This window comes from Triticum aestivum, chromosome 6A (assembly GCF_018294505.1).
Source record: "Triticum aestivum cultivar Chinese Spring chromosome 6A, IWGSC CS RefSeq v2.1, whole genome shotgun sequence".
NCBI classification, from domain to species: Eukaryota; Viridiplantae; Streptophyta; class Magnoliopsida; order Poales; family Poaceae; genus Triticum; species Triticum aestivum.
This window is the reverse complement of record NC_057809.1, coordinates 368256575-368268409: the sequence shown is the minus strand read 5'-3', so window position 1 is coordinate 368268409 and position 11835 is coordinate 368256575. Positions and strand designations below refer to the sequence as shown.

The following is an 11835-nucleotide window of genomic DNA, read 5'->3' as shown; positions in this document are numbered from 1 at the left end:
ATATGTAACATATTTTTTTTTCACTCAGATTAATGTGTATTCAGGTTGTCATCTCTTTTGCCATCTTTTAGGCTAGGCTAGGATGTAGTAATAAAAGCTTCATATGGTCAATTGTATGACTGTTTCCTTGGATATGATCTGAATAGTTGTGCCCTTCCAAGTTAATTCATAAGTCATAACATACTGCAGTGTGATACTAGACAATATTTGTTGTATCTATAGTCAGTCTCTACAATTATGTTCTTAATATACATAAAGAACTAACTTCTATTTGATCCAATCCTTTATTACAAGTAATATTTTATGAATCTATTTTCACCTAGATTAATTGTAAGCCATATAGATTTGTTTCCTGTGGAATATCATATCAGATAGGACACATTCTGTTAAGACAATCATCATGGAATTGGTAACGTGTAGCAAGTTACTTCTAGTTCAACCTACTGGCTATAATATTATACCCGACATGTTTTTCATCATGTGGCAGATACTGGTTTTTGGGAGCATTTTCAACAAGACATGGTTGATGACTTAGGCATGGATGTTTGGATCAGTTGCCAGAAATGCTAGATGACCCAGTGTTGATGTTTAATGGTTAATGCCTGATGAGAGCGGGGCCTTGTTTGATGGGGGAGGCGCTGGCATAGTGTTCTCTGAGACATACTTGTAAAATTAACATTTTTTGGGGCGCTGGCATAGTGTTCTCGACATGCTTGTAAAATTAACGTTTTTTTGGATCTTCTATTTTTGCTCCTGTACATGTGTATTTTAAGATGTGTTTATGTAATTTTCTTTCTTTTATTGACATGAGCATATATTTGTGCCAAATTCTTGAATTTTCATGTGCCAAAAGAAACAAGTGATCGTAGTGGTCCATACTAGAAATTAATGGGCTTAAATTCTAATTGTGTTGATTACAATATGGGCTGCCAATCTTGGATTGAGCTAAAATTCTGAAATTTAGTGGGCCAAAATTTTAGATGGGCTGATTACTACATGGGCTGCCATGTCAGATCCATGTTGGATGATGACATGGCAGGCAAGTTAACGCCGTTATGAGCACGTCAAGTAAGTGCGATCCATGACAATCAAGAACCGTCATGGTCCATGACAGTTTTAGATGATCCGTCATGGAGTGTACAGTGATCAAATTATGACGCGATATACATGACGGATTTGAAATCCATCACGTCTGCCCTTCCATGATAGTTTTGCATAGGTCTGTGACGGATTTAATCCGTCATGTATTAGAAAAATTGTTGTAGTTTGAGGTCTCCTCCTATGAAGAGCTTCTCACCAATCTGTACACTCCTAACCATGTCTTCCAGGCCTTCCCAGAACTCCCTCTTGGTGTTCTCATTGTGGCCTACTTGTGGGGCATACACGCTGATAACATTGAGAACCAAGTCCTCAACTACCAGCTTGACCAGGATAATCCGGTCCCCACGTCTCTTGACGTCTACCACTCCATACTTGAGGCTCTTGTTGATCAAGATGCCTACGCCATTTCTGTTTGCAGCCGTCCCTGTGTACCACAGCTTGAAGCCGGTATCCTCCACCTCCTTCACCTTCTGTCCTCTCCATTTGGTTTCTTGGACGCAAAGGATATCAACACCTCTCCTCACCACTGCATCAACTAGCTCCCGAAGCTTCGCTGTCAGAGACCCTACGTTCCAGCTACCTAAGCGAATCCTCCTAGGCTCGGCTAGCTTCCTTACCCTTCGCACTCGTCGAGTCAAATGCGAAGACCCTTGCCCATTTTCCACTACATCCGGGCGCCGATGTAGCGCGCCACTAAGGATGCGACGACCCGATCCTCGCTCACTTGCCACCGTATCCGGATCAAGATACAGCGCGCCACCTTGGGGGTGACGGCCCGGCCCTTGCCCATTTTCCACCACACCTGGGTTCCAATGTAGCGCGTCGCTGAGAGGGTTACGCCCCAACGAAAATCTTTTGGGTTTCATCTCCATAAGAGTGGCTGAGTTTTTACGTTGGCTCGCCAAGCCTATCACAACCCTCCTCCTTTACCCGGGCTTGGGACCGGCTATGTTGAGACAACATAGGCAGAGTTTTGTAATTGTGAGCACTCTTTAAAATATGACATGCTAAAAAGTTGATGTTGGACAAGGAAGACAACTTAATGGGTTATGTTTTCCTATATTCGAAACGTTATATTGTCTCGGATCATCCAACATGTTGAGCTTGCCTTTCCCTCTCATGCTAGCCAAATTCTTTGCACCAAGTACAAATACTACTTGTGCTTCCAAACGTGCCTTAAACCAGTTTTACCATGAGAGTCCACCATACCTACCTATGGATTGAGTAAGATCCTTCAAGTAAGTTGTCATCGGTGCATGCAATAAAAATTTCTCTCTAAATATGTATGATCTATTAGTTCGAAGAAAATAAGCTTTATACAAACTTGTGATAGGGAAGAAATAAAAGCGACGGACTGCATAATAAAGGTATTTATCACAAGCAGCAATATAAAGTGACGTTCTTTTGCATTAAGATTTTGTGCATCCAACCATAAAAGCGCATGACAACCTCTACTTCCCTCTGCGAAGGGCCTATCTTTTACTTTTATCTTCTACCCTTATACAAGAGTCATGGTGATCATCACCTTTCCTTTTTACACTTTTTCCTTTTGGCAAGCACTTTGTGTTGGAGCAATCTAGATATATATTCCACTTGGATGTAGGTTTTCATAAATTATTATTGTTGACATTACCCTTGATGTACAAGGCTGGGAGGTGAAACTATAAGCCCCTATCTTTCTTTGTGTCCGATTAAAACTTTGAACCCATAAAAATCACGTGAGTGTTAGCAATTGTGAAAGATTAAATAATAGTTGAGTATGTGGAGTTTGCTGAACCAAAGCTCTTACATAGACCCTTCCCGAAAATAAGATGAATTGCAGTTGTTTGATGACTAAGAGCATGGTTTGTTAGTTTTCAAGAAAGTTTATGATCTATACATTAACATGTGAATAGCTTGTTACTTGATCATGAGAAGTTTTATGAGTTGAGCCACTGTTATGATATATAATGATGCTAGAAAAAGTGATTAAAAGTATCATTGATCAAACTTAAGCACTTGCTAGCATTCACACTTCATAAATTATTTCTTTTATCATTTACCTACTCGAGGACGAGCAGGAATTAAGCTTGGGGATGTTGATACGTCTCCAAGGTATCTATAATTTATGAAGTATTCATGCCAAGTTTACAATAGTTTTATATGACTTTGGCATGATTTGATTAGAACTAACCCGGACTGACGTTGTTTTCAGTAGAACTACCATGGTGTTGTTTTTGTGTAGAAATAAAAGTTCTCGGAATGCGATGAAAATCAAGGGAGAATTTTTCTGGAAAATATAAAAATACTGGAACAAAAATCTACCGGAGGGGAGTCCCGTGGGCCCCACGAGGGTGGGGGGCGCGCCCACCCCCTAGGGCGTGCCCCTATGCCTCGTGGACTTCCCGTGGGCCCCCTGACTTGTTCTTGACGCCAACCTCTCCTATAAATGCCCAAACCTCCAGAGAATAACCTAGATCGGAAGTTCCACCGCCGCAAGCCTCTGTAGCAATGAGAAATCATTCTAGGCCCTCTCTGGCACCTTGCCGGAGGGGGCCATCATAACCGGAGGCTATGGAGGGGGATCCCGGAGGGGGCATCATCACCATGAATGCCAAGGACCAGAGGGAGAACCTATCCCCATCTAGGGGGAGGCCATGGAGGAGGTAGCACAATAGGGAGAACCTCTCCTCCTCTCTCTCGGTGGCACCGGAGTGCCATTGGGAGGGGAATCATCGCCGCGGTGATCGTCTTCATCAACATCACCATCATCATCACCATCACCATCCTCATCTCTTTTACACAGTCCACTCTCCCGCACACCGCTGTAATCCCTACTTGAACATGGTGCTTTATGCCACATATTATGATCCAATGATGTGTTGCCATCCTATGATGTTTTGAGTAGATATCCTTTGTCTTTGGGTTGATTGATGATCTAGATTGGTATGAGTTGTATGTTTTATTTTGGTGCTATCCTATTGTGCCCTCTATGTCGCACAAGCGTGAGGGATTCCCGTTGTAGGGTGTTACAATACGTTCATGATTCGCTTATAGTGGGTTTATTGAGTGACAGAAGCATAAACCTGAGTAAGGGGGTTGTTGCGTATGGGATAAATGGGACTTGATGCTTTAATGCTATGGTTGGGTTTTACCTTAATGATCTTTAGTAGTTGCGGATGCTTGCTAGAGTTTCAATCATAAGTGCATATGATCCAAGAAGAGAAAGTATGTTAGCTTATGCCTCTCCCTCATATGAAATTGCAATGACGACCACCGGCTTGTTAACGATTGCCTAGGATAATTCCACACACCGACCCATCATTATTCCACACTCGCTATTTATAATATTTAGTAATACTAGCAAAAGGTCCCGTGCGTTGCAACGGGTAACAAAACTATGTATTGACCAGTTATTACAATTGCCTAAAAAACTTATTACAATGAGTATTGCTAAAAAAAACTCCGTACAATAACTGTTGAGTGCATGAAGATTTTGACCGTCTCGCGTCTAGTTGGTGTACGATTCTTAGATAATAATCTAACACTTTATGAGGTAATTCATCACTAACGATTATAATTCTAATGCACAGACTAATTCTAGCATTGTACATTCTTCTAAAAAGAAAATGTAACCATCTAAGTGAACACACTGCTAGCTCTAGTTATCAATGGAGTGGTACTGTCCATCAATTTTATTTCATTCTGATAAACATGAAAATATTTGTTTGACCTTGATTGTCATGAAGAAGAAATAAAAACATTATTATGCTTCTCAATAGCTAGTCATCATCTATGTTTTTCTAAATTACCATCTTTGTAACTACAGACCACTGCAGAGGCAATCTCTGAATTTATTGGACACCATACCAGGCAATAATCTTAAGAAGCAAGAGGCACAAGTTATATGTGCGGAGGGGTAATAAATGCATAAGAATCCAAACCACTGTAGGCGTATTAGTCTATGAATGTACATCCTTTTTGCATAGTAATGACATGGTTATTGATCCAGTTGCCAAAAATGTATCATCTACATGCTTGAGCAGTAATCATTAGTATATGCACTGCCGAGGAAGACCTTACAGTGTTGCTAACAAAAAACAACCATATAAAGACCATGCTATCATTTTCCAATATATATACATTACCAAATCCATAATGTCTAGACTTGGCCAACCTAGCTCATTTCAAGTTGTTATTGCTTGTGTTGAGTTGATCTAACCTTGTAATAAGAGGGTTGTGCTTACTTAGCCAGCACTCAGTTGAAAGAGAAAAAAATACGAAGGCATTGGTTCCTGAAACCTAACCGTGTGTCCTCCTCTATTCTAACCGAACACCACTCTCTGTTTTCTCCCCTGGCCGAGCAGTTCGTTGGCGCGTGTGTGTAACCACCAGCGAGGGACTTATTGAGAGAGACAACGGCAACACATGCGCTATGACATTCTGCAACCACCACACGAATTTAGAATCAACCATATAAAATGTCCAATGACTAAGATTACATGCTTTAAAGGCATGCAAGGACTCCAGGAGCGGAAAGGGGCTAGGTATGTGCCTAGTTTGGGACAACTCCATCAGTATGAGCCTTCTTCAATAGTTGGGCGCCGAGGCTCTGGATGCTTAAGTGAATGGTAAGCCAGCTGTTCCTTCTTCATCTACAAACATAAGAGAAGGTTTGTTTCTGTTCATACAATTGGACTGAAGATTTGAAGAAGGAAAGAAGGGGGAAACGAAACCTCAGTGGTGGGGAACGACGGCCAGCATGGGTCGAAGCATCTCATTGATGCCATAGTTATTCAGTTCAGAGAGGGCGATGCGTCACTTACTACCTTTGTATTACAGGGACTACAACAGGCTTACACTGGCCTGAAACACTTTATACACACAAATGAAGTGCTCCAGCCTCTAAGGATGTCTTTCTTAATTTCATTTGAATACCTGTTGGACTACAACGTAAGATCATCATCAATCTTGCTAGTAGTAATGTGCAATTCCTCAAAAACATCCCGGAAGAGCTTGGAGTTTCCGCGCTTCCATATATTCCAGGGTACCTAGCAATTTAGAGACAAAGAAGCAATTCAGAAAATTCAGACCCAAAGAAGCAGTTTAGCAGTTTAGTAAACTGAATAATTCTTAGGTCGTTCGACAATTCAGCAAATTCAGATCCAAAGAAGCAGTTCAGCAGTTTAGTAAACTGACTAATTATTAGACCTTTCAGAAAAACTAAGATCTTTGAACGCTATACCATTTAACCTAGCAATCCATTTGAATGTATAAGCATGTGCAATAATCACTGCTATTCACTTCCTCATGTAAGAAATCAAATCGAAGCATGACACCATTAGGAAGAAAAGCACACATATTAGGCATTGACCGAAAAGTTTAGCACGAAAATGTAATCTCCACTGCTCTTATTCTCTTGACTTGATCAGTAGATCGGAAGGAGTTGGAAAAGGCACAGTGCCCCATATCTTCCACTTGAACGACATATGCGCAGAAAAACACCTTGATGGCTAGTCCTTTGTGAGTGCTCATTAATTCTGCTGCCCGAAACATAAACGCATGAAAGTCATGCACGTCTAGCTAGCTCTTGTTGAAAGAGTGATCTGGTGAGCCAATTCCTAGCCAAAGCAAAACACGCACTGCCCGGCGAACCGTAGGCTGCCGGCCGGTAAACCACAGTCCACGGCCCGGCGAACCGCACGACACAGCCCGGCGAACTGCACGTCGCTGTAGCACGACCACCAGCAATGAGGAGCAGAGCACCAGCTCACGGCGGGAACTCGTCATCAGCATGCCCGGTGACACACCCAATCCCCACCCAACTACCTGGATCGACTGGGGCGACGCCAGTAAGCAGGAGATAGCGGGATTGCAGCCTCACGACATAGAGCAAAGCAAAGATAACTGAATTGAACACAAAAAAATTCTACTGTAATGAACTGCACAGGAAACTGACAGCCGAACTTGTAAGTTCTGAATTGCACTTGACGCAGGCAAATTTTTACAACCTGGATGCAAACATCATCCAGAGAACCAAAACTCAAAGAGAAGAAAGAACTGCACTGCATTGTATTTTTGCACATCAAAAATCTGAAACAAAAATGCAAAAACTATGAACTCCATGGAAGAGGAATCCATAGAGCAGAGCACCACACTAAAGTCTACCTGGGGCGTCACCGCCGGCGCTGCTGCTCCTCTCGCACTCTCAGGTCCACGAGACCCCTTCCAGCCTCTTGGTCGCCATGGGCGCCATGGTCGGCGATACAAAGAAAATAGGGGAGGGTACTGGAGGCAATCAGTCGCAGGGGAGGATGGATTAGTTGCCGGCCCGGATCCGCCGCCGGGAGGAGCGCTGGGGGCGGTGGGACCGTGGGAGATTGAGGGAAGCCTAGCCAAGGGCGATGAGGGGTGGCGGCCACCGGATACAGCTCGTGGCGAGAGCTCTGGAGGTGGGAGGGGTAGCCAGGGGATAGGAGGTGTGGTTCGGTGGGAGTTTTGTGGAGCGGCGGCGCGACGCGGTGAGGCAGATGGATGGGGGCGCCGGGTCTCGGGGGCGCGTGGGTCGTCGAGTCGGCGCCTGTGGGAGGGTGGGTGGCCGACGACGCGTAGTGAGGCGTGGTGGGGCGGGTCAGAGTTCCGGGGCGGGAGGTGGGAGGCAGGAGGCGGCCGACAGCGCGGGGCATGGCAGGAGCTGGGTGGGCCATGGCGGAGCGCTATGAGGCAGAGCGTGGCTGCGTTATTTTCGCCTTCGTACTGGTTCGATTTAGACTGCGGGTTGAATATCAAAAATCACAGGGGCCTTTGTGTAAAAACTCTGCGACGGTGAACCCGGAGACTCAATCCGTTCTTTATTATGAGGGAGAAATATTCTAACTTTATGATAACAGCACCTACTTTTATATTTTAGCTCTCCGATATCATGCAAAGTTATCCTCTTCATACCCACAATGTAGTTTTATTTATCGTTTCTAGTTGGAAGCAAACGTTCGGTGTACGTAGAGTCGTATTTGTGGCAGAGAGGACTTGAGAGAATATTGATCTTACCTTTAGCTCCTTGTGGGTTCGACACTCCATACTTATCACTTCCACCTTTGGGAGTTGCTACGATGATTCCGCGCACTTGAGGATTATCAAGCTGCTTCATGCGCTGGCACGAGGAAGAAGACAGTCATGCCCCTGGTAGGCTGTGCCTTCTTCTCCACTGGGCCAGGTGGGCTACCAGGTAAGTTGGCCCAGGTACCGTTCTCTCTCTCTCTCTCTCTCTTGTCTCTATTTCTGTTTTTCTTCTATTTTCTGTTGTTGTTTTTGATTCAGTTTCAATACCAAATCAATGTTATAACTCCTAAAAATATTTGTGGGCACTTTTGAAATATTTTCAACAGCCCTCAACTATTTTCAGAATTATTTGGACATTTAAAATATTTATAGCATTTAAATGCCCAAACTCAAATACTATATGATTTGATTCAAAAATCTAGAAATGTCCTAAAAATGTGTGCATCATTTTGGCAGAAGTATTCACCCACTCCAAAAATGACGAACTTTTCTGAAGGCCATTTTGGGTTTACTAAAAATATTTTAGTTGAACATAGTGAATTCCTTTGATGCTAGGGTTTGAACATCCCCATTTCAAGTTCATTCGAAAATTAAACATGATGACATGGATGTAGATGCAACTAATTACAAGCAATGATCTAGGGCTGTGACAGTTCAATTTGTGCGATGACCTCCACGAGCTGGGCATGGGCGGCCTCCATCAGGGCTAAGGCCGCTGCTGTGGAACAGATAGTTGTTGTGCCGCTCTCGCCAGTTGCTATCCCCGAGGCAGATTTTGCTGCCGCCACCTAAGAAGCAACAACAACCGTTTGGGTTGCCTTGGTCGCCCGGTCGCTGATTGCGGCCGTGCTCATGCACCTTGTTAGCACGCGTATGGCGGCTGCAGCCGCGCTCTCGCCGGAGTGGGCAGCCAAAGTTGCCCTCACGACGCAGGTCCACGTCCCCATCTTTCACCGGTGACGATTGAACAATGAAATGATATTTGGGGAGCGATCTAGTGTGCATGACATGCCGGTTGTGGACTGTAGCCGACACACCTTCTCACATAAGCCATAGGCGTACTATACACCGACGGTGCTCTAGGATATTTGTACTGCATCTCACACGGTTGGTGATAATAAACTGTGTGGGATCTATGTGATTTTTCATCTTGATTTGAATTACATAATGGGGTCACAACGACAATGGATGGTGTTTGAATTGCTAGACCTTTTATCTGCAGTGAACATGCAACTATATGTGTGTCGTAAAAGAATTGGAATTATTCAGGGTTTGTTTGGCAATTTTATACATTAAATTGGTTTTCTAGTCATTTCAAGTGCACAATTCAAAATTAAACTACATGCACATGCTCCGGTGCACCAACATGGGTTGTAAAATCATATATGTGTCCATGGGTTTATGCTTATGTCCCATGCAAGAAATGGGGACGAATTTTGATCACCACGGCACCGTGGCACTCCGGCAAACGTCGACGTACTTGCTTTTGTAATTCTAGTAAATCCAAAAGTCGTCCGAAATTCATGAAACTTGGCATGCTATGATGGAGCGGCATCAACATGTCATGGTAAAAATTTTGTCCCATTTGGGGCAGGTTTGGGTATAAGATTCTCACAAGAAGTGTGATGGTTTCGATAGGGAACGTTTCACCATTCTGGATGAAACGATATCTGTTGCCTCTTATCGATTTCAATTTTTTTCCTAGTGTCAACATAGAACAACATGAGTGTTGTGTCAATTTTTGGGATTTTTCAAGGTTCGCTTGGACATTTTTATACATTAGCTGAGTTTTCTATGCATTCATGTGCATAATTCAAATTTGAACTACATGCACATGCTCTAATGCATATAAATTAGTTGAAAATTCAAATCTGTGTCCTTGGTTGCATGCTTAGCTCCCATGCAAGAAATGGGAATCAATGTCAAACACCCTACCACCGTCACTCGGCCACAAACATTGAGATACCTGGTTTTTAAATTATAGTAAATCCAAAGCTCGTCTAAAATTCATGAAAATTGGCATGCTATCATGGAGCAGCATCAACATATCGTGGTAAATTTTTTGTCCCATTTGGGATAGGTTTGGGGATATGCTTCTCACAAACCAGAGCTTCTCACAACAAGCCTGATGGTTTCGGTAAGGAATGTTTCACTTTTGGGGACGAAATGATATCCATTGCCTCTTATTGCTTTTAAAATTTTCTCGTGTCAACAGATAACAACAGGAGTGTTGTGTCAATTTTTGTGATTATTCGGGGTTCGTTTGCATATTTTTATGCATTAACTGAGTTTTTAATGCATTTATGTGCATAATTCAAATTTGAACTACATGCACAGGCTCCAATGCATATAAATTGGTTGAAAATTTAAATATGTGTCCTTGGTTGCATGCTTAGGTCCCATGCAAGAAATGGGAATGAATGTTAAACATCCTGCCACCGTCACTCGGCCGCAAGCATTGATATACCTGGTTTTTAAATTCTAGTAAATCAAAACCTCGTTTGAAATTCATGAAACTTGGCAATCTATCATGGAGCGGCATCAACATGTCGTGGTAAAAAATTTGTCCCATTTGGGGCAAGTTTGGGTATATGCTTCTCACAAACCAGAGCTTCTCACAACAAGCATGATGGTTTCGGTAGGGAACGTCCCACCTTTGGGGACAAACGACATCCATTGCCTTTTATTGCTTTCAAAAAATTTCTCATGTCAACATAGAACAACAGGAGTGTTGTGTCAATTTTTGGGATTTTTCGAGGTTTGTTTGGACATTTTTATGCATTAATTGAGTTTTCAATGTATTTCTGTGCATAATTCAAATTTGAACTACATGCATATGCTCCAGTGCATATAAATTGGTTGAAAAAATCAAATCTTTTTCCTTGGGTGCATGCTTAGGTCCCATGCAAGAAATGAGAATGAATTTCAAACACCAGGGCACCGTTGATTGCGGACAAAATGTTGAGATACTTTGTTTTTAAATCCTAGCAAATCCAAAACTCGTCTGAAATTCATGAAACTTGGCATGCTATCATGTAATGGCACCCGAATAACAGCCAACAAAGGCATTTTGAAACCAATAGCTGCACTCTAACATCACAAACATTTCTATAATTCAGATTGTGTGTGTTATGTTAACCATTCACGTGACGCCACGTGTCTTCGTCTTAATTGCTATAGGAGGTGCCGTGTGGACAACTACTTGACTGAACGGGAGGCGTGCGAGCGTAGTCCGGTGCGTAGGCTGACCGAGAGGTGTGCAAGCTGTCCTCCAATGCACAGGGTCACCGGTAAGCGTGCAAGCTGTACGCTGCGCAGGCTCACTAGGAAGCAAGCCCTTTGACTTCCATGGCCGCCCGCCTTCCTCTCCATTAATGGTGCCCGAGCCGCTGCTTAATACGGGCGGCCTTACTATTTGCCTCCCATTCCCCTCCTCTCGCAGACCTCCACCAATGCCACGACACAGAAAGATCATCTGCCACTAGTCTTCAAGTTTGGTGAAGTCGACTCCGAGCCAGAGGAGAAAGAAAATAAGGAGGAATGGGGCCTCATGAACATGGCCCAGAATGAGATGTCGCGCCGGTTGCTGCCCCCGCTCCCGTCCTAGATCCCTTCCCCGCGCCCGCGCCAGTGACCATCCCCGTAGCATTGACGGGCTGGTCACCGAACACTATCACAGAGCTGGAAGCCGTGGGC

The 11835-nt window shown here is 43.5% G+C and overlaps 1 long non-coding RNA gene across 1 annotated transcript; it reads right to left on the bottom strand.

Annotated features, from left to right (window-relative positions):
* Positions 1-5102: 5102 nt before the first annotated feature.
* On the bottom strand, positions 5103-7723 carry LOC123127564 (uncharacterized). Its single transcript, XR_006462626.1, has 3 exons — positions 7249-7723; positions 5817-6131; positions 5103-5735 (listed from the first exon to the last, which is right to left on the bottom strand). It is a non-coding gene; the product is annotated as an uncharacterized lncRNA (long non-coding RNA).
* Positions 7724-11835: the final 4112 nt, after the last annotated feature.